The sequence below is a fragment of the Capricornis sumatraensis genome, chromosome 4, assembly GCF_032405125.1.
Source record: "Capricornis sumatraensis isolate serow.1 chromosome 4, serow.2, whole genome shotgun sequence".
NCBI lineage: Eukaryota > Metazoa > Chordata > Mammalia > Artiodactyla > Bovidae > Capricornis > Capricornis sumatraensis.
This window is the reverse complement of record NC_091072.1, coordinates 74685422-74708442: the sequence shown is the minus strand read 5'-3', so window position 1 is coordinate 74708442 and position 23021 is coordinate 74685422. Positions and strand designations below refer to the sequence as shown.

General features: G+C 46.3%; 1 non-coding gene across 1 annotated transcript; it reads left to right on the top strand.

Annotated features, from left to right (window-relative positions):
- The first annotated feature begins 9164 nt into the window (after positions 1-9164).
- TRNAS-GGA (transfer RNA serine (anticodon GGA)) lies at positions 9165-9236 on the top strand. Its single transcript has one exon. It is a non-coding gene; the product is annotated as a tRNA-Ser (tRNA).
- Positions 9237-23021: the final 13785 nt, after the last annotated feature.

Sequence of the window (23021 nt, the reverse complement as noted above, 5' to 3'; positions counted from 1 at the left end):
CAGGTTGCTCTTCTGTGAAGTGAAGCTTGAGAGTTAGCATTGGTAAAGCGCTCAGAACAGGGCCGGCCATATAGCAAGTGCTCCATATGTATCTGGTGACTTTAAAGTGAGACAAATGACAGAGAGGGGCAAAAAGGGAGACAAAGATGTCTCCATTTGTCCAGGGTCAAAGACAGAGAGAGGCAGATGGCTTGGGGCAGAATTGACCGCACTTGGGAAGAGGCTGGACATAGATAAGGGGTGAAGGGGCATCAGAAGAGATAGGGGCTTGGAGGCCAAGTCCCTGGGTGAATGGTGCTATTATGAGAAGGGAGGAGATGCTGATGTGCTCAGGTGGGGTCGGGTTGAGTTTGCGGTGCCTGTGGGACACCCAGCTGGAGCCCTTGGGCAGGACCTTACATGGCTCAGGGGACACTAGGCACTGGATTCTAGGGGAACACCTCTGCCCTTCCTGCCCTGGAGCACAGCCCTGGGGCCTCATGGAGTCTAGCAGTGGGGTCACCAGGGACTGGGTGGCCACTGGTCATTAGCATGTGGACAGTGGCTGGATCACCGGGGACATGAGGAGAGCAAGGCCAAGGAAGGAAGAGGAGGGCAAGCAGAGCTGGAGCATCACCTGAGGTATGCAAAGGATGGAAGGAAATTATTTTCCTCCATCCAGAATCCCCCTCACCATCTTCAACCTCCAGGCTGAGGTGGAAATGGAGAGATTCGAAGGCCACACGTCAGTGTCTTCAGGGCTACTCCCTGGGCAAGGGAGCTCACTCACTGCCGCTGTTTCTGTTTCAGACCCCCTCCCCACCAAGTTCACACCGTGGCGGCCCCTCCGGATTCTTGTTCTGCTGTGGTTCCCAGTCAGTTCCGTTTGGGGGCAGCTGCCAGGGGAGGGGGCTGAAGGTGTGGACAGAGGCACCGCTTCTCATTTTACAGTCACAGAAGCAAAAGGCCAAAGAGGGCTGGTGACTAACCCAGTGTTACATGACAGGTTGGGGGCCGTGCCAAGGTCAGAAGTGTGAATGTGACCCCGGCTCGGGGACCATCAGCCAGGAGTGATTCCAAATGACAACACTTAGAATGGGTATGGAGGACGAGTTGGAAAGGTCCCAGGCTTCCTAGGGGGCACAATCAGAGCCATTCAGCCTCCTCTCCCCAGATCCACACCCATACCCCCAATACACCCAGCCAGAAGCAACACCTGCCCCCGAGGGTGAAGAGAGAACTGCAGAGGCAGGGGCTGGAGCTTGGGTGGCTCAGAGCAGGCAGATCTCAGGCTGGGCTGCAAGAGGCAGTGGTCCAGGCCTGCTCTGGGTACCAGCGCACCTCCCTGTGTATACGAGGGCCCCAGGTGTGGCAGCCTCCCACAGATATTTAAGCCTGCCATTGCCCTGCAGGTCCCTGGCCCCCAACCCTCTCACTGCTATCCTTACAGGCCCTTTCAAATTCCTCCCCTTCTCCCCACTCTGCCCCCAACAGCCCTACAGCAAAGAAACAAACATCCTGTCCAGGCCAGTCATAGCTTGGTTGCACAACTCCTCTGTGCTGGGGTGTCCATTCCTGCCTCCCCCTCCTTCACCCCAGGACACACTGCCTCCCCAGACACAGTCTGCGAAGCATGGGAACACGTCGTCTCTGGTAGGCATCAACACCCTGAATCACCTTCCAGCTGTAGGAATTGCTTACGGTGTGAAATTGCATTCCTGCTGCTCTCGGCAGTACTGGGGGCCCCTGAGAAGTCATTTCCTTCCCCTGGGTCTTGGTGTGGGCACCCACCCTCCCTGATTCCTGGGATGGTCACAGGTTGTTACGATCACTTGTTGTGTTCTGTGTGCTATACATGTACGTTTCTGCTTCTCCACCAGGTGCTTCTTAAAGGTAGACTGTGTCCCTTGATTCTTACAGCAGTCCCCCTCCCCCCCAGTCTCTTCCTACCTGCTAGAGTTCAGTGGTGAAGTATACAGGTTTTGGATCTAGGTCCATTTGGGTACGAATTCTGACCTTGCTCCTTATTGTATAAGTAACTTTAGGCAAGTCACTAAACTTCTCTGAGCTTAGTAATAGATATCCATTGATTCCTTCATTCATTCAACCAATATTTACTGAGGTCTTACTACATTTCAGGCTGATGTATATACAGCAGCCAACACAAAAGATGCAATTCTCTGCCTTTGGGGATTTACTTTTTAGTGGGGAATATTAACATTTGTCTCATGGGGCGATTGTGAGGACTTGATGAACCATCATATGGAAAAAGCTGAAACAGCCTGACATGGTAGGCTTGACACGCTGGAGCTGTTGCCATGCACATCTATTCAGGACCATTTGCTGAGAGCTTACTCTGCGTCAGCTCCCTGCTGGGTGTCAGGGAGACAGAGACGCAGAACGCCCATCCGTGCCCGCAAGGAACTCGCAGTGGAACATACCAACTATGTAACAATGGGCTCTGTCGTCTGTCTGAGTCATTGTTCAGAAGCTTGTAACCAGCATCAGCTTGTATTGCATTCTGCAAAGAACCACAAGTTTCTAGAATGTTAGGAAGAGGAGGGACAGCTATTTGTCCCCCAATATGCCTCAGATAAAGCCATATATGATTGATGGTTATCAACACTACGGTTTGGGGAGGTTCAGAAAGGGGTGTGGTTATATTTAGTTGGGAGATCAGAAGGGATTGGGGGAGGTGACTTTTGAACTGCATCTGGAAGAGTGACATTTAATAGAAACAATAGCGGCAGAAAGAGGAAGAGACCCCCATCCCCTTTCCCAGCCCTCTAATCTTTGGCCAAGATGACACCAGGCTCAAGATTCCACCACTAGAAATTCGTTTCTTTGGATGAACCTCCAGGAGGTTGCTGATGGGGGCAAATCATTCCCACAGGAATAACACGGAAGGATGCATCTGAGCCATGAGAAGAACGGTGGGGAAAAGAGACCTAGAAACAGTGGCGAGCAGGGTAATATGACTGGGGGAATTATAATAATAGCTAAAATGTATCAAGCACTTGAGTGTTGGGCACTGAGGTAAATGTGCTGCATGGTTTCATTTAGCCCTTGACAGCAGAGGTAGGTCCTCTTCTCTCCATTTTACAGAGAAAGCAACTGAGACTTGGAGAGGTGAAGTGACTTGCCCAAAGTCTCCCACACCTGGCAGTCATCAGCCAGAGCCCAGCTCTTAACCACATGTGGTCCCACCTCAGTAAGTTTTCTAACCAGTTAGATGGGGTTAATGGCCGCTCCTCTACTGAGCTGCAAGGCTTTGGTGATGGACATAAAGCTCCCTGAGTGGTGTGACATGTGTAAGTCTCCACATGGGCCATGTCCCTTCTCTTTCTCCAGAGTGGAAAGCTCTATTTCATGAGCCTGATAAATATTTCAGTGGTATCTGTGTGGTCGAGGCTATGCAGCTGGTTCTCTGCAGCACTTGTGATCAGACTGGGTGACGTCCTGGGCCTGTTGAAAGTGTTCAATCAGTCTCATTTAAAAAGAAAAAAAGATCTTTTGCTTGAACAGTTGACAGTCGTCACTGGCATAAGACAGACCTGCAGGCTTTTCAGGAGAGAGGTCAGAGCATGAGCCGACCCAGAGTCCCATTTCCCAAGCAAGGACACAGCCAAGCCCAACAGCTATCAATGGGCTCCTCCTTCCAACCCGGATGCTGTGCCAAGGGCTCCGTCACGCTTGGGGTCCTGGAAGGGTTGCATGGAGCCCAGAAAAGAAAACAAGGAACACAAGCTGTGCCCCGAAGGCAGGGGCATAAAACTGAAGGAAAGGTGACCTGGACTGATGCTTCTTGAGGACTTTTTAAAAAACACTTTGTTGCAGTAAGAACATTTAATATATGATCTACCTTCTTAACAAGTTTTTAAGGGCACAATCCAGTATTGTTAACTATAGGCATGATATTATATAGCAGATGTGTAGAACTTATTCATCTTGCATAACTGAAACTTGACACTCATTAAATAGCAACTCTCTCCACTTCCACCTTCTGCCAGCTCCTGGCAGCTGCCGTTGGACTCTCTGCTTCTGTGAGTTTGACTTAGATATGTCACAAAAGGTAATCACGCGGCATCTGTCCTTCTGCAACTGGCTTATCATTTAACATAATGTCCTCAAGCTTCATCCATGTTGTCATATATAGAAGAATTTCCCCCCTTTTTAAGGTTGACTAGCACTTTACTATACATGTATAATATATATATATATTTAGAAATATAGAGGAAAGGTGATGTGTATAGATAGAGATAGAGAAAAGGTGATATATATATCACCTTCTATTCATTTATGCATTCAGGCATCATTGGACATTTAGATTATTTCCACATCTTGGCTGTTGTGAATAATGCTGTAATGAATGTGGGAGCCTAAATAGCTCTTTGAGATCCTAATTTCAATTCTTTTGGATAAATACCCAAAAGTGGGATTGCTAGACCATATGGTAGTTCTAGTTTTAATTTTTTGAGACACTGCTATACTGCTTTCCATAGAGGCTGCATCATTTTACATTCTTCCCAACTGTGTGAAAGGGTTCCAGAGTCTCAACATCCTCCCCAACATTTGTTATTGTTTTTTTCTTTACTAACAGCCCTCCTAACAGGTGTGATGTATCTCACTGTGTTTTTGGTTTACTTTACCCTGATGATTAGTGACTTTATATTTTCATATACTTGCTGGCCGCTTGTCTTTTTTGGAGAAAAGACTATTCAAGTCCTTTGCCTACTAAAAATAATGATAGAAGTATAGTTGATTTACAATGTTGTGTTATTTTCTGCTGTATAGCAAAGTGAATGTTATACATATACATATACGCCTGCATGTGAAGTTACCTTGATCGTATCTGACTCTTCACGACCCTATGGACTGTAGCCCACCGGCCTCCTCTGTCCATGGGATTTTCCAGGCAAGAATACTGGAGTAGATTGCCATACCCTCCTCCAGGGGATCTTCCCGAATCAGGGATCTAACCAGGGTCTCTTAAGCCTCCTACATTGGTAGACAGGTTCTTTACCACTAATGCCACCTGGGAAGCCCCACATAGACATGTATATCCACTCTTTTCAGATCTTTTTCTGTCTAGGTCGTTAGAGTGTGGAGTAGAGTTCTCTGTGCTACACAGTAAGCTCTTATTAATCTGTTTTATATATAGTCATGTGTATATGTCAATATCAATCTCCTAGGTTTTCCCTCCTCCCCCCACACCTTTGCCAATTTTTTAAATCAATATTATCTGGGGCTTTTTTGCTATTGAGACAGGATGAAAAGCTAATATAAAATGTCTTATTCATAAGTTTTTGTGTTGACTACATATTGAAGTGATAATATTTGGGGTATATTGGGTTAAATAAAATATTAAAGCTAATTCTACTTGTTCTTTTTGGTTTTTTCATGAGAGTATGAAACAGTTTAAATTACAAATGTGCTTGCATTTTTGTCTCACATATTTCTTTCTATTGAACCTTACTGATCTAGACTGATCCCTTCCCTACTGCCCAGTCTTCTGAGGGGAACCCCATGGGAAGATGTCATGGGGGAGACTCAGATGGAGAGGGCTTGTGACATGTTGATATAAGATCTATCCAGACTAGGCTGGAAATGCAGAAAGATGCGCAAGGGAACAGCTGTGTCATCCTGGAAATGGGGGTTCGGAACAGGTGCTTTTCTCTTTCACGTTCCGTATTTCTCTGTTCATATGCCTGCCTCCCTAGGAGACTATGAGCTCCAGGATAAGTAAGAGCTTGTTTTATCCATCTTCATATCCTCAGTGCCAAGCACAGTGCCTGCCATAGAATGAGTTACTGAAAACATGCCTGCTGGGCCTTCCCTGGTGGGCCAGTGGTTAAGAATCCACCTTCCAATGCGGGAGACGTGGGTTGTATCCCTGGTTGGGAAACTAAGATCACACATGCCTGGAGGGCCACAAAACCCACGAGCTACAACTAGAGATGCCTACATGCCACAAGGAAGACCCAGCACAGCCAGAAAAAGAGAAAGAAAAAAAAGAAGAGCTGTACTGCTGTAAGGACTGACGCGAGGGACAGGGTGGGGAGAGAATCCAGACAGCAGAGGATGGTGCTGAGATGGTGCCAGGCCCACCTGGGTGACTATAGCATTTGGAGATTTTAATCTTTAAATCTTTAAAATCATAATCTCCAGAGAAGAGTCAGGTTGAACTCATCTACACTCCCTAGCTAGGAGCTGAAGACAGCTGAGAACAGGCAGTGACCCTGAAGTCATTGCATCCAGCCTCCTGCCTCTTTGCTCCCCTCAAAGGGTCAGATTCCTGTGCCTCCTGCAGTCAGCTCTGGCACAGTGCTTCCCCAGGTGTGCTTCCCCAGATGTGCACACACATCTGGGAGAGAGATCACTGGGTCTCTCCACACTTGGGCCAGGGTAGGAAAGGCTGCTAGTGCAGCCCACGGAAGGCGGAAGCATTCAGCTACTCCTGCCTGGCACAGCTCTGCCTCCGTTTCAAGTTCAGGCCCCACCCTTGCCCAATTCACGGATCAGCGATTCTCAGGAGCACACTTCTCACACACCTTCAGTCTCGAGGTGGGGTCCAGTTGGCAGGTTCCCACAGTTCCCACCCTTGACGAGCCTCTTTGCCCAGCCAGAGGCAAGGTAAAGAGGCAGCAGGATCGGGGCGGGGCTGAGTATACAGGAAGGACCCCAGCGGAGCTCAGAGGGACAGATGGTAGTACTGTGTGTTGAGCAGCCTACTGTGGAACGTAGGCACCAGGATTCTGGAGCTGGAATGCCTGGGTTTGAATCTCAGCTTCTCCACTTGCTGTATGTGACCTTGGGCAACCTCTTCAGACCTTAGGTTCCTCACGTCAGAAATGAGCACAATACAGATCCCCAGCTCAGAGGGTGATTCAGAGATTCCACGACTGAAAATAAATCAAGCACTTAAAACTGCGCCCGGCACATGGCAAACACTCAGTGTTAGAGGCAGTCTAGCTCCAGTACTTCACACTTGGGGAAGCAAGGCTCAAAGAGGAGTAATAACTAGGGCACAGTTATCCAGACAAAATGTTTTTATATCGTTCAGTTTTTTCTTTTAGTTTTTAGTATGGAAATTTTTAACTTAGGAAGTAATAATATGATGAACTCATTATGAAGAAGGGTACTCATCACCCTATTTTAATGATTGTCAGGCCCATCTATACTTCTGCTACACCTCTGGTGGTATTTTTGGCCACGCTCCACATGGCATGTGGAGTCTTCATTCTCCAACCAGGGATCGAACCTGCGCCTCCTATAGAAGAAGTGTGGAATCTTAACCACCAAGGAAGTTCATCCCTGGATTCTTTTGAAGCAAATCTCAGCTGCTATATCAGCTCGTTTGTAAATATTCCAATATGTATCTCTAAAAATAGCCATGCATGCGTGCCAAGTTGCTTCAGTTGTGTCCAACTCTTGTGACCCCATGGACTGTAGCCCTCCAGGCTCCTCTGTCCGTGGGGATTCTCCAGGCAAGAATACTGGCGTGGGCTGCCAGTGCCTCCTCCAGGGTACTTTCCTGACCCAGGGATCAAACCCGTGTCTCTTATGTCTCCTGCATTGGCAGGCGGGTTATTTACCACTGGCACCAACTGGGAAGCCCCTAAAAATAGCCACATTACTATTATTACTAAAATATTAATGATAATGTGTTAATATCATCAAATATTCATTCATTGTTCAAATTCTCTCGCATTTCTAAAACAGTTTGTTTAAATCGGAGTCCAAATAAGTCCACTCCACATCAAGAGGCCAAAGTATTGAAGCTTCAGCTTCAGCATCAGTTCTTCCAATGAATATTCAGGACTGATTTTCTTTAGGATTGACTGGTTTGATCTCCTTGCTGTCCAAAGGACTTTCAAGAGTCTTCTCCAGCACCACAATTCAAAAGCATCAATTCTTCAGTGCTCAGCCTTCTTTAGGGTCCAACTGTCACATCGTACATGACTACTGAAAAAATTATAGCTTTGACTGGATGGAACTTTGTCAGCAAAGTAATGTCTCTGCTTTTTAATATGCCGTTTAGGTTGGTCATAGCTTTCCTTCCAAGGGACAAACATCTTTTAATTTCATGATTGCAGTCACCATCCACAGTGATTTTGGAATACAAGAAAATAAAATCTGTCACTCCTTCCACTTTTTCCCATTCTATTTGCTCTAAAGTGATGGGACCAGATGCCATGATCTTAAGTTTTTTGAATATTGAGTTTCAAGCCAGTTTTTTACTCTCCTCTTTCACCCTCATCAAAAGGTTACTTCTTAGCATCCCCAAAAGTGATCAGTTTTTTTAAATCATGAACTTGTGAATTCAAATATATTTTAAGTGTTTTAAATTATTGCCACTATAGTTAGGATATATTTAAAAACTTGTTTTTGGGCTTAAATTTATTGAATGAAGGTAATAAAAATAAAGATAACCATTGAAAAACCTAGAGAACTCTGACTCTGGAATCAAATAACCCAGGGGTGGAAACCTGGCTGTACCACTTACGAGCTTGGTGACCTTGGTCGAGTTATTAATTTCTCTTTTTTTTCCTGTCTCCTCATGCCCCAAAGAGGAAAATGGTTAACAATAACTAACATTTATTGAGTGTTTACCAACTTTGAAGCATTGTGCTAAGTGCTGTAAAGACATCAGTCGTGTCTGACTCTTTGTGACCCATTGGACTGTAGCCCACCAGGCTCCCCTGTCCCTGAGATTTTTCAGGCAAGAATTCTGGAGTGAGTTTCCATTTTCACCTCCAGGGGATCTTCCCTACCCAGGAATCAAACCCGTGTCTCCCATGTCTCCTGAACTGCAGGCAGATTCTTTACTGCTGAGCCTTTGGGGAAGCCTGGTAATCATCCTATCAGCTCCATGAGGTAGGAGCTATTATCATCCTTATTTTAGGGATAAGGAGGAGACTAAAACATAAGCTGGTTGAGCAATTTGTCAAGGTTGCATACCCAGAAAGAGGAGGAACTGGGACTTGAACCTGGAACAGTCTGGCTTCAAAGCACACCATAGTCTAATAGTTATGAAGATTTGAGATGGCAATGATCATTCATCGGATGCCTACTGTATGCCAAGCACTTGGCCTGACTCCAAAGCCCACACGTTTAGCTGGTACCCTATTTTCATGGTATTGGCTTGTGGTAGGTGCATAATTAGTGAGAATTATGGTTGGTCTTCCCTGGTGGCTCAGAGGTTAAAGCGTCTGCCTGGAATGCAGGAGACCCTGGTTCGATCCCTGGGTCGGGAAGATCCCCTGGAGAAGGAAATGGCAACCCACTCCAGTACTCTTGCCTGGAAAATCCCATGGAGGGAGGAGCCTGGTAGGCTACAGTCCATGGGGTCGCAAAGAGTCAGATATGACTGAGTGACTTCACTTTCACTATTGATGGTTGTAGAAGTAAAGGCCGCAGGAATGAAGGATGGGACGAGGAACTAACCAGGAAAATGGCAGGCCCTGGCAGACAAGAAAATCACCGAAACAGAGCTATTGTTGGCCCTAGCACTTCGCCTCTGAAATGGAGCAGGGTCAGGTCTGGCACCTGGTGGAGTGGGGGAGACTCCTGCTGCAGCTGGGCCCTCTCCCTCCCCAGGCTCCCCCTCACCTGCCACGACGCAGGCCTCCTGCCTAAGGATGCAGCCGTTCTTGGCGGGTTCTATGTCCGCTGACATTATGGTTCTCATCCTACTTACTTCATTAATCAGTTAGGACAGGAAAGTTCCCTCTGCTTCCCGGGAGGCCAGGGTGGCCCTCAAGTAGTCTTAGAGGACAGTCCAGGTCCTACCTGGCTGGTGGGGAGAACAGAGAGCCTGGGTGCTGCTGGGAGTGGGGAGGTATCAATCAGAACCCAAGAGCAGCTTCTCCTGAGCACCCAAGAGCAGCTGGGCGCCAGGTGGGGGTCAGACCCTCACAGTGCCCAGAGAAGGTGAGTGTTCTTATCACCTCCGTTTGGCTAAGAGCTAAGAGAGGTTAAGCAGCTTTACCCAAGACAGGTGGCAGATCCAGGAATCTCATCCATCTAATCTCACCTCATACCCAACTCCACATCAGGTACCGAGGAATCAGGAGGCAGGGTGCTGTGGAGGCAGGCGATGCTGGAGCTCTCTGGGTAGTGAAGGGAGGAGGGCATTCCCGGCAGGAGGAACAGTTTGTACAAAGGTGTGGAGGCGTGGAAGGGTCTGCCTGTTCAGGGCGGCGATTACCTCTGGCCAGACTGAAGGGTGCGTGAGGAGGAGTGGCGGCAAATGGAGTGAGGGGGCTGCTGGGGCCAAGGTAGAGACCTCAGGTTCTAGGTCAGGGAGCTGCAGTTTTGTTCTTGGGAGGCGGAGATGTGGGGCCACGGGGGGGCATTAAGCAAGAGGACCGACAGCAGTGATAGCTGGGTTTGCAGGGTGATCTGGATTTATAAGGAGCTTCTCGAGGTACATTATCAGGTGGAAAAAACCAACACAATATTGTAGAGCAAAATTAATTAATCTTTTAAAATAAAAATTTAAAAAAAAATCCTAAGAACTACACATTTTGCAGTTTAGAAAACAAACTCAGAAGAGTTCTGAGACATGCTTTACTGAGAATATGACAGCAAGTATTAGGAACAAGAGATTCCCAGGTGGTGCTAGAGGGAAAGAACCCATCTGCCAATGCAGGATATGTAAGATACGCAGGTTCAGTCCTTGGATCAGGAAGATCCCCAGGAGGAGGACATGGCAACCCGATCCAGTATTCTTGTCTGGAGAATCGCTGTGTCACAGGCCTCACAGAGGAGTCCGCAACCTCCATAGGGTCTCAAAGAGTCGGACATGACTGAAGCAACTTAGCACGGCACAGCAAATTAGGAGCAAACATTCACTGAGCTCCAACCATGCACTCGGGATGGGAAACATCAGAGAACAAAATACAAGATAAATCAGTAGAATGTCTAGTAGTTAGAGGTGCTCTGGAGAAAACCAGGTGGAACAAAAGAAGTGGATATTCTTTCTGATAACTAACATTCTGAACTAAGGGTTACCTGTGCTGGACTAGAAGGTGCCCCAGGTCTGCCACAAGAGCTAGTAAGGGCCCCAGTGGGGGAGAGTTTGGGGATGCCGGTTAGACCCTGATTTCTCTGTGACCTTGAACAAGGCATGCCCTCAGTAAGCCTGTTGCTAAGTAAGGGGCCTGCACCAGACAAGGGGTGTTTCATGTCAGAAGCCTCAAGAAACATCACAAGCTGACCCAAGAGGTCCAGGGAAAGGGCACTAGCTGGAGTATTTTATTTATTTATTTTATGTTTGTTTGTTTTGTGTTTTTTTGTTTGGCCACTTTTTTTTTTTTTTTTTTTGCTGTGCCACACAGCATGTGGGTTCTTAGTTCCCCAACCAGGAACTGAACCTGTATTCTCTGCACCAGAAGAACAATCTTTCCCCTGGACCACCAGAGACTTCCCTGGTTAGGGTATTTCAACAAGCCCCATGGGAAACTCTAAAAGTACATCTGATCAGAAACAACTAGATTATCAAAGTCCCTTCCAAGTCCAGTTCAATAAATTCAATATGACACCTGTTTATTGAGTATCCTCTATGCCAGGCACTGCCCTGCAGGTTTAAGATAAACCAGTGAGCAAAATACAAGATAAATGAGTAAAAGTTTCTAGTAGTTACAGCAGCGCTGGCCAAGTATGATGAGGAGAGCTGGTTCGGGGAGAAGTTGCAGGGTTTGGTAGTACGAGCAAGGTGACTTGAAGGAGATGAGGGAGTAGCTGAGTGTATATCTGGGGGAAGGATGTTCAGAGCAGTCAGCAGCTAGAGCAAGGGTCCTGGAACAGCAGTGTGCTTGCCACGTCCAGTGGGTGAGAGTGAGAGGTGGAGTAAGGGGACAGGGATGGCCATGGAATGCTGCTGAGCATGCTAAGACATCTTCAGCACTGCCCTGGATATCTTGACTCTGATCTTGACCCTGCATCTGTCCCTGCCATGACCTCTCCCCTACCAAACTTTCATTTTAGGGACCACCCATCATAGTAAAGCGCTTTCCAGGTGGTGCTAGTGGTAAAGAACCTGACTGCCAATTCAGGAGACCCAAGAGCTTCGGGTCCAATCCCTGGGTCAGGAAGCTCCCCTGGAGCGGGGCATGGCAACCCACTCCAGCATTCATGCCCGGAGAATCCCATGGGCAGAGGAGCCTGGTAAGCTACAGTCCATAGGGTCACTAGAGTTGGACACAACTGAAGCAACTTAGCATGCACACACGCATCATAGTAAATGCCAGTACTGCTAATGCCAAAACAGTTACTTGTATGGGTGAGCATTTTGCATTTTTCCTCCTTAAACCTATGTGTCTTCAGCCTCACCTAGTCTTCTGTCCCATCCAAATCTTCTGTCCTTCCCTTCCTAACTCCTTCCTGGGGCCCCAGGTATGCACAGCCTGGAGGAAGGGGAACAAGGCAGGTGGCGAGCATGTGGCCAGTGCCATTCTTATTGTCCCAGCGAGGCAGCAACTTAAGGTACAGCATCCTGGAAAGAGAGAACCCCCATAAATAACTGTCCCTGAAATTAATCACTCTGAGTTTCTGGCCTGGAATCCCAAGGTAAGTAAGACCAAGCCTTCCTGGAGATCCCAGTCTAAGGCAGTGGGCTGGAAGGAGCGGAACTGGGGAGGAAAGGAGACAAACACAGACACTGAAAATTCAAATGTATGTACAGTATGTTGTTTCAGATTCTCAAAGGAGAAGTAAGTGACCCCCAGGGACACAGGGTTCAACTGATCATTATCTACCCATTGGGGGACCTTGTGTGAATCAGCTAACCTTTCCACTTGGGCCTTGAAAAGTATCAGGCTCAATACATATATTTAAATAAATATGTTTCGCTTTCTTTGCATGTTGTATGGGCATGCATACTAAGTCACTTCAGTGTGTTCGACTCTTTGCTACCCTGTGGATTGTAGCCCGCCAGGCTCTGTCCATGGGATTCTCCAGGCAAGAATACTGGAGTGGGTTGCCCTCCTTGCATGTTAAATGGGAGTAATAATAATACTGCTGACTGAGGGCTCCCCAGAGCCAGCTCACTCTCTGGTCCTGCTTGTGACCCCCACCCTCAGCCCCCCTTCCTGTCCCCCCCACTGAAGTGTCAAGCGTGCCACCAGGCCGTATCTGTTGAGAGGAAGGTCATACCAGTTCATGGATGTGAACTTGACCGCAGAAGCCAGCACACGGCTGATGTAATAGTCATCAAAGTGTTCTACTGGCTGCCGACTTCAGTAAATAAAAATCCAGGAAACCCGGTGACATTTGAATTTCAGATGAACAACTAAAGATTTGTTACTGTTATAAGTATGTCCCACACAATATTTGGGACTGTAGAGGAGGCAAAAATTTACCCCTATCCTCTTAGGGTGTTTTGGCTGGACCTGAGAATTAAACTGCCGTAAGACAGATTAACAGGAGAAAAGCATACACATTTCTATTAATTTTATTGCTAAAAGACCCAACGAAATGGTGAAAACGACATGCCTTTATATTGGATTGAACAAAGACAAACAATTGTGGAGAAGTAACCAAACTAAATGGTAAGGCTAAAGGAAGATAAGAGTTTGCTTTTTTTCCTGGTACAGGGAAGGCGTCTTTCACATGGAAGCTGTTATCTCCTGTTTTCAGGAAGAAAAGAGATTAGGATGCCCTTCTTAAATCTGCTGTCTTTCAAGTGCCTTTAACTCAAAGTAAATCTTTATTTATGTCAAAGGGGTCTATTTGGGGATGACATATTTATAATACAAAAATATTACTCATTGTGTACCTGAAATTATCTGTGCATCCTAAATTTTATCTGGAAAACCTGCTGATGACAGTTTGTGGGCTGGCTGGAATGACAGGGATGTGGGGCCAGAAAATGGCTCTGCAGTGGTCGAACTGAACTTGAGGACAAGGGTTAAGACACCCACCAGGGCCATAGGGTTGTTGCTGTGCCATCGTCTTAGGCTGTTTATTTGCTAGTGAATCCTGACGACTCAGGGGCATTCCAGGTGGCACTAGTGGTAAAGAACCAGCCTGCCAAGGGAGGAGACATAAGAGACATGGGTCTGATCCCCAGGCTGGAAAGATCCCCTGGAAGAGGGCACGGCAACCCACTCCAGTATTCGTGCCTGGAGAATCTAATGGACAGACGAGCCTGGTGGGCTACAGTCTGTGGGGTCACACAGAGTCGGACACAACTGAAGCGATTTAGCACTCACACATGCACCCTCAGACTCAGCCTTCTTGGGGCTCCCAGTCAATCTCTTTTTCCTCCTATCTGGGCACCTTGTCCTCTCAGGATATGCCTGGATGCTGCCCTCAGTAAGCCCAGAGCAGTACTGAGTGATAATATTAGTACCACTTACTGTGTGCCCCCGGGAGTGCAGAGACATGCTGCTTGCCCTAGAGATGTAAGCTCACAAAGCTGGGTGCTGGCCTCACTCCAAAGCCCAGATCTCCTTCTGTTGTGCTGTGCTGTGGCCTGTTCAAAGACTCCAGCATCCAGGAAGGAGAGGGAAGGAACAGGAGTTGACATGGCATATCCTGGTCTTTCACCATGTCCCAGGTGCTGTGTTAGAACTCACTGAGCTGTCACAAAAATCTAATAAAGTTGATTCTCTAGGAGATGCTAGAAGTAGTAAGTATCTGAGGTCACACAGATGAAGCGGTAGAGCAGGGATTTGAACCCACATCTGTCTCATCTCAAAGCAAAATTTTGCCCTCCTTTGTAGATACACATTGTTGACACGTGTGCATGCATGTGTGTGTGTGTGCACGTGCTTGCAAGCGTGTGCACAACGTGGACACTCATAGTCACTTCCACCCTTCAGAGTAGGGCTTTCCAGTCCTTTCCTGGCCTTCCTTTCTTGGGAAAGTCTAAGACCTTGGAATGGGCACACAGTGGTGCTCACCCAGGCCTGGCTTTCTCAGGGACCTGTGCCATCTGTCCACCAGCCCTCAGTCAGCAGCTTCTCTGGGGTCTTGCCTTCCTGTACCAGAGCCAGTGTCTCTCAGGATGGCAGGCAGTTGGTTTCCAAGCCCTTGGGCCTTGGGCAGAGGAGAGGGGAGTGTGGACAGTGAGGGGACAAGGCTGGTACTGAGGCTGCCTCCATCTCCTGTTTTGGCTCACTTGCTCCTGTGCAGACTCTCTCTGTAATCTCTAGACTTGAACAGTATTAAAACTGGATGGGACTTTAGAAATCATCAAATCTCATCTCTTCATCTTACAGAGAGAAGAAATGGGGAACCAGAAAGCAGGAGTGACTTGTTAAGATCACTCGTCAACGCAATGTCACATGGTATTTGTCTTCCTCTATCTGACTTATTTCACTCAATATGACAATCGGTAGGTCCATCCATGTTGCTGCAAATGGCATTATTTTGTTCTTCTTTAATGGCTGAGTAATATATGTGTGTATATATATACACACCACATCTTCTTTATCCATTCCTCCATCAGTGGACATTTAGGTTGCTTCCCTGTCTTGGCTATTGTAAATAGAGTCGCAATGAACATTGGAGTCTATGTATCTTTTCTAATTATGGTTTTCTCCAATATATGCCCAGGAATGGGATTGTTGGATCATATGGTAATACTTCAACAAAAAGATTTTTAATTGAGAAAAAAAAAGGTCAGACACAAGACTAAGGGTCCAGAGGTTCAAACCTAGGCTGACTACCTCCTGGTCCAGTGCCCTCCTCTACATTCACGCCTTATCTCCTCCAGCGGATTGGCATCCATCCAAACATATTAAGACCAAAGGAGTCTTAGATTAGGGAAAGGGCTGGGGACCTCAGTGAAAGTTTCTAGAATTCTCACTTAAATAGACAGGGAAATAAGAATATTCAATAAATGGTGTTGAGATACCAGAATTGCTGTTTGGGGGGGATAATAAAGATGGGGCCAAAACAAATTCTATTTCAATCATGATGAGTGTATTCACTGGGAGGACTGATGCTGAAGCTGAAGCGCCAATATTGTGACCCCCTAATTTGAAGAGCTGACTCATTGTAAAAGACTCTGATGATGGGAAAGACTGAAGGCAAAATGAGAAGGGGATGGCCAAGGATGAGATTGTTAGATAGCATCACCTACTCAATGGACATGGATCTGAGCAAGCTCCAGGAGATAGTGAAGAACAGGGAAGCCTGACGTGCTGCAGTCCATGAGGTTGCAAAGAGTCGGATGCTATCCAGCAGCTGAATAACAACAAAGCGTATTTAAGTGTAATAAAACTGTAGAAGTTCTATAAGAAAGTACAGGTGAACTGATTTATAATTTTGGAGCTGGAAGGCTTTTCTAATCAGGATGGAAAACCCAGGAGTCATAAAGGAAAAGGTTGATAACGTTTGACTACATAACAATTTTTTAAAACAACCCTCAATGGAAGACTACAATAAAAACATTTCACAATAATGAAAAAGCATACGATAAAGGGATTATTCCTTAATTTACAAGGAAACTCACATAAAGTCTAATCATCATAAAAACTAGTATTTAATGATTATTTACTATGTACTAGACACTATTTTAAGCACATAGATTATTTTATTTAAATCTCACAGTAGGTAGCCCTATCAGAGAAGTACTATAATTATCTGATTTATAGATGAGGACATGGAAACAGTTTTTTTAAATAGTCAAAGAGGGTTTCCCTAGTGGCCTAGTGGTGAAGAATCTGCCTGCCAAGGCAGGAGATACGGGTGTGATTCCGGATCGGGGAAGATCGATCCCAAATAGCACAGAGCAACTTAGCCCGTGCGCCACAGCTGCCGAGCCTGTGCTCTAGAGCCCAGGAGCCACAGCTGCTGAGCCTGCGTGCCCTAGGGCCTGTGCGCCACAAGAAAAGCCACCTCGACAAGAAGCAGGCGCACCGCAACCAGAGAGCAGACCCTGCTCCCCACAGCTGGAGAAGAGCCCAAGCAGTGAGGGAGACAGAGCACAGCCAAAATAAATAAAGATTTAAAATCGTCAAAGACTATAGACAGGGAGTTTACAGAAGAGGAAATATCGATGAACATGTGGGTCTATTAATATAAATGAAGCCAGCACACATGCGGAAGCGTGCTTGAAATCTCTCATAATCGAAGAAAGACAACATAAAACTAGGAAGGACCCACACAGTAACTTATCTTTAGTATTTACTACCAGGAACAAATTTATCTTGCTTAAAGACCTTTTATGTTTTATTTTACTGGACAATGGTACTTACATGACCATTTCTCCTTCTCTTTTTGCCTGGCTACTGGGGAGCTCCGAGCCATAGTTACAGCAACAACATAACGAGGATAATTGACATCTGACTTCTCACTGCAGTTTGACTTCATTTTAGCTCTCTTTTTCCCTTCTCCCCTTCAACTGGTTTCTCTCCTTCCACTTGCTTTTTAATTTTCTAATTCTGGTTTAACAAAATTACTATAAAGTGTGTTTAATTGGAAGCTATCTCAAAGTCTTTTGGAAGCGGGTAGGATACAGGTAATAAATAGACAGTCAGGCCCCCTCATTTTATAAATAAGAAAACTTAAGTCCTCAATCACTATGTTCATTAACATTTATCTCTGTGCTCAGGTGACCTTGATATTCCATGGTAAGCTCCTTAGAACTGCATCTATCTTTTAGACTCTAGTGGCCAGCTCTGAATCACGTATATGGTAGGTACTCAATAAATGGTTGAAACTCAATAAACATTGGTTGAAAACATAGTAGGTGTTGTGAGGAAAAGAACCACTTTCGTATGGAATGAGGTCTGCCAGGCAGTAAGTGTTCATGAGAACTGAATTAGCAACAGGGCACGGCCTCAGCCTCTGGCCTCACCCTGCCACATCCTCGGGCCTCTATCACTCAGGACTCTTTAAGGGCTGGTGTGCAGGGCAAGCAGTCAGCCTCACCACCTCCACTCTGCCTTTATCGTCACCCTCCCAACCCAGCCCTTCTATCTGGTCCAATTAGCTCCCAGATCTTTTTTATTTTTGCCCTGGGTAGAGACTGACACATCTGTCCTTCCAGTCTCCTGGCCCGGAGATGCCTGGAAGGTAGGGAACGGCATCACCTTTTGAACCCAGGGCAGCACCTAATGTGGCTGCTTATCAGTGGTAATCAGTGATGAGGAGGAGAAGGAAGAGGAAGACCCAAGGTCATGGCTCTCCCTGCCCTGGTAACCCTCAACTGTGTCCTCGTACCCCTGGGTGGACAGAGGGGACGTCAGAGATCGACAGGGTCACTCTTTCTCCTCTTTCCCATCCTTCCTTCCATGCACGCTAAATCGCTTCAGTCATGTCCGACTCTTTGCGATCCCCACAGACTGTAGCCCACCAGGTTCCTCTGTCCACGGGATTGTCCAGGCAAGAATACTGGAGTGGGTTGCCATGCCCTCCTCCGGGGGATCTTCCCGACCCAGGGATCAAATATGTGTCTGCTATGCCTTCTGCATTGGCAGGTGGGTTCTTTACCACTAACGCCACCTGGGAAGCCCCCTTCCTTCCATACTGAAAGGCAAAAGAATGAGACATGGACAGAGAGGTCAAGCTGGAGCACACAGGTGAGGTGAAGCAGATGGGGCTTCCTTTGCCAAGCTGCAGACACTGAGCTGGCTTCCCATTGGCTGCCACCCCCACCTCACCCCCAGCTCCCCACCCGGCTCTTTTCCTGAGCAACCTCTGTGGAGATGTGTAGAAAAAGAACTGAGGTCTGGGCAAGGCCTTCTGACCTGGATTTCCAGGACTGATGGACAAGCCGTGTTGAGAAACTGTGTCCAGGTGAGCTGAGCTGGGGTAGCCACACCTGCCTAGCCACAGGGAACCTCAGGCCTGGAGCTTCAAGACCCAGTCTCCCGTGAGGACCATCTTGCCCAAGGAGATGCTCTGCCCTTCACTGTCGTCCAGGACTTCAGGCCCATCACTGCAGCCCCCATGAGGGTACTAGGGGCAGGAGGACGTCTCCCGGGGGTCTCCCTGTCCTGGTCTCTGTGTATGCGAAACGTTTGCTTGCACTGCAAGCTCCGAGACACTCCCTGTGGAGGATGGTGATTTTTCACAAGTCTCAGGCAATTCAGGGCCATGGAAAAGGCAGCGAGCACCATGATTCAAGCTAAAGTGTGGATTCCACATCTTCCACTTTTCTCTGGTAACTGAACTGCCAGCTTGAGTAGAAAGTGGCTGACATGGGATCTGAACATTCTAGAAATTCTTGCCCTCTTCTGTGAGGAACGATGACCCAGTCCACAACACCAGGCCCGTCCTTAACTTGTACAGGACCCAGGCAAGGTTCTCATACCACTTGTCTAAATATTGAAAAGTTATTGGTTAAGCTAATTGTCAAACCTGGCTCAGTGGTAAAGAGTCCGCCTGCCAGTGCAGGACACACGGGAGATGTGTGTTCAGTCCCTGGGTTGAGAAGATCCCCTGGAGAAAGAAATGCCTCCCACTCCAGTATTCTTGCCTGGAAACTTCCATGGACAGAGGAGCTTGGTGGGCTGGAGTTCTTGGGGTCATAAAGAGTCGGACATGACTGAGCAAGCACACATAAGCTTCAAATAAAATACATTCTATCACCTACCTCGAGGATATACTTCCATAATTACCATAGTTTGTAAATGGGTAAAGCTATGGTTATTACTGGGCTAAAACTTGACAAAATGTCAAAAGACTAAACTTTTTATTGCACTTGTCTGAGTGTACAAGTGATGGGCTGGCAATGCTTGGCTGAGTAATAAATGTATTCCTAATTATACATTATTCATAAATGATTACACGTTCTTTCAGTAAAATTTGTTTTTCTTGCATTTGTCACAGGAAAATCACCAATTATGTGGATATAATAGAGACTTTCATAGCTATAAATGTAGTATAAACTTTAAAAAATTGTGTTTCATTGTGTTGTACACCTGAAACGTTGAATACTATCAATTTGACAGTCATGCCAAATTAGACAACATTCCTTGAGTTGTTGTAGTTGTTAGTTTTTTTATTAACTTCAGTCTGGAGAAACCTCATAAGGCTGGAAATTATTCTCTAAGCATTACTTGGATTCAGAATGAAAGCACACATTTTATGTACCATGTGCAAGCAAAATAATGGGATGGCATATGATACATCACCACCGTCACAAAGAAAATAACAAATGTTTTCATTTCATGATATAAACTACTATCCCTTATATCTCGAAAACTTCTTAAAGCACTATCTCAATCTATAAAATACCATTTCTTAAACATTTTAATGCCAGAACTCCTTTACACTCTTAAAAATTATTGAGGGTTCCAAAGAGCTCTTGTTTGTGTAAAGTGAAGCTATTGGCAATTGCCATATCGGAAATTAAACTGATAACTTTTAAAACACGACACACTAGCACGTGTTCCCTTAGCTGTCAGAGTGGTGATGACATCCACACCAAGCAGCCTCTGAGAAACACTGTACACTCACAAGAGAGTTAACATGAGAAGAGGAAATGATGTCTAAGTTTTGTGGGATCTTAATTCCCTGAGCAGGCATTGAACCCAGACCCTCGGCAGTGAGAGCACGGAGTCCTAACCACCGGCCCATCAGAGAATTCTTGTCTTTGGGCCACATTTTGAGAATTGCTTCAGGGTAGAACAATGTAAAGAGATGGTATCACGCTCCCTCCACATTATGCCTGACCTATGAATACACAAATAAGAGTTTTAAGAATTAGTCTTACAAAAGATTCCTCAACTGCTTTGTTCAACTTGTATGAATACTGCACTAATTCACGAATCTATGCAGAGTCACAGACTCTGTGTGAAGAGAAGCAAGAAAGTGGACCTGCTTCTATCAATACTTGCCTTGTTGTATGCAAAACTCAGAAATGCCTCTCACGCTCTCAGAGGTTTCGTTTCTTCTTCTGTGGCATGGGGACCAGATTTGTCCGTGCTTCTGCTTCAGTTCTGGACAGTCTTTGAAGGCAAGTCCTGCCTGAGCCCCCATGGCGTCCCCAGCGCAGTGCCTGGCCCAGAGCAGATGCTCACTCAGCATCCTCAAGGCGACCACTCGCCTCACGGCTGTGCCGACCAACACTGCTGTTCTGTGTGCTTTCGATAAGGCAGGTTAAGTCTGTGAGCTGGGATGACGTTTCTCCTGAAGTAGAAGGTCCACCACTTCCAACGGGCAGCTTGCTACCTGCTGAGGGCTCACTTTCACGATCTATAAAAGGGAGTAACAACACCAGTAACTACCTTGTGAGGGAGAGGTGTCAGTGGGATTATCTACCTAGAGCACTTAGCACCTGACACATAGGAAGCTTTCGATACTTCTTTATTCACTCTGGGGACTTCCCTGGTGGTCCAGCGGTTAAGAATCTGCCTTCCAATGCAGGGAACGTGAGTTTGATCCCTGGTCAGAGAACTAATATCACACATGTCTTGAGGCAACTAAGCCTGGGCACCTCAGCTGGAGAAAGCCCACAGGCCACAAACAAGACCCAATGTCGCCAAAATAAATATGTAAATAAATGTTTAACTCTACCAGGCAGGCAATTTCAATATGGGCAGATAGACTTATTATATTGAATAAATCAGCTCCTAGCTTTGAGAGGCCAAGGATTGTGTCTCAGATAAATTCTAGAACTGCCCTCTGGACCTAACACACAGCAGGTGCTCACCCAAAAAGTGAATGAATGAACGAAGGAATGAAACCATGAACTGTCGTTCTTTCCAATGGCTGAAGGGCTAGACCTTCTGGCCACTGGCAATGTGGAACCGCCTAGCTCCTTCAACTGGTGAACACTGAGAATCAGATCCGATGCCTTTATCTCCCACCCCCACCCCTCACTCTGCCCTCTTGTCGAAAGTAAAAGGTAAATCGCTTTTGAATCATTAGTTAACCCATTGATGTTACCTTCTGCTGCCTCTGCATTCCCTGGATTCTCCCATGAATAATCAGAAAATTGGCAAAATAGAATTTTTCTCTCTACCATTTAATGACAATTAATGTTTATCCTTATTCTTTTAAATAAGTAATACATGTTTATCATAGGAAAATATTTTTTAAACAGAAAACACAAGACTAAGAAAGCCACCAAGCAGGTAACTACCATTAACATTTTAGCCTATCTCCACTCATATGTAAAGAGGAGGGTTATGAGTAACTTTTTCAAAAGCAAAATCAAGTTCTTATCATGAGAGCTTTTTTTTTTTCTTTCACTGAAAGTATCTTGAACATCTTCCACGTGACATCCTCTCCCACAACCGCACAGACACTATCGCTGGACGTGCGTGTGGCTTCCATCTGCTTTCCGTTGTTAGTAATCCCGCAGTCCTCATTCGCTGCTTACTGTGCATGCGCCTTGTGGACACGTTCAAGTTTGCTGTAAATGAAATGAATGCATCTTCAGTGTTTGGTAGGATGGTGACCGTTAATGGAGACTGCTTCGTATTCAGTCTCCTAATTGCCAGTCTGGTCTCCCCAGAACTCTTCATGGCTCCTCCTTGTCCTACATCTGGTCTAACCTGGCATTCAGGCACTCTGCAGGTCTGTGCCAGTCACCCTGGACACTGGCTACCCTCACCCTACCCTTTTTTGCTCATGGGTCCCCCAGCCTGTGACAGCCTCCAGGTAAGAGTCTGGGGAACGCTTTTTCTTCTTTTTAAAAATACTTGTTTCTACACTTACTATGATAAGCATAAACTACTTTTTAAATTGACATGCAATTCATATAACACAAAATTCATCCTTCAAAAGAGGGTACAATTCAGTGGGTTTTAGTATATTTACAAGGCTGTACCACCGTCGAGCTGCATGTTAAGTCACCTCAGTCGTGTCTGACTCTGTGTGACCCTATGGATTGTTGCCTGCCAGGATCCTCTGTCTATGGAATTCTCCAGGCAAGAATACTAGAGCGGATTGCCATGCCTTCCTCCAGGGGATCTTCCCAATCCAGGGATCGAACTCAGGTCTCCTACAGTGCAGGCAGATTCTTTACCATCTAAGCCACTAGGAAAGCCCTGCTACCATCATCACCATCTAATTCCTAAACAATTTCATCAGCCCCGAAATTCCATACCCATTAGCAGTCATTCCTCATTCTCCCA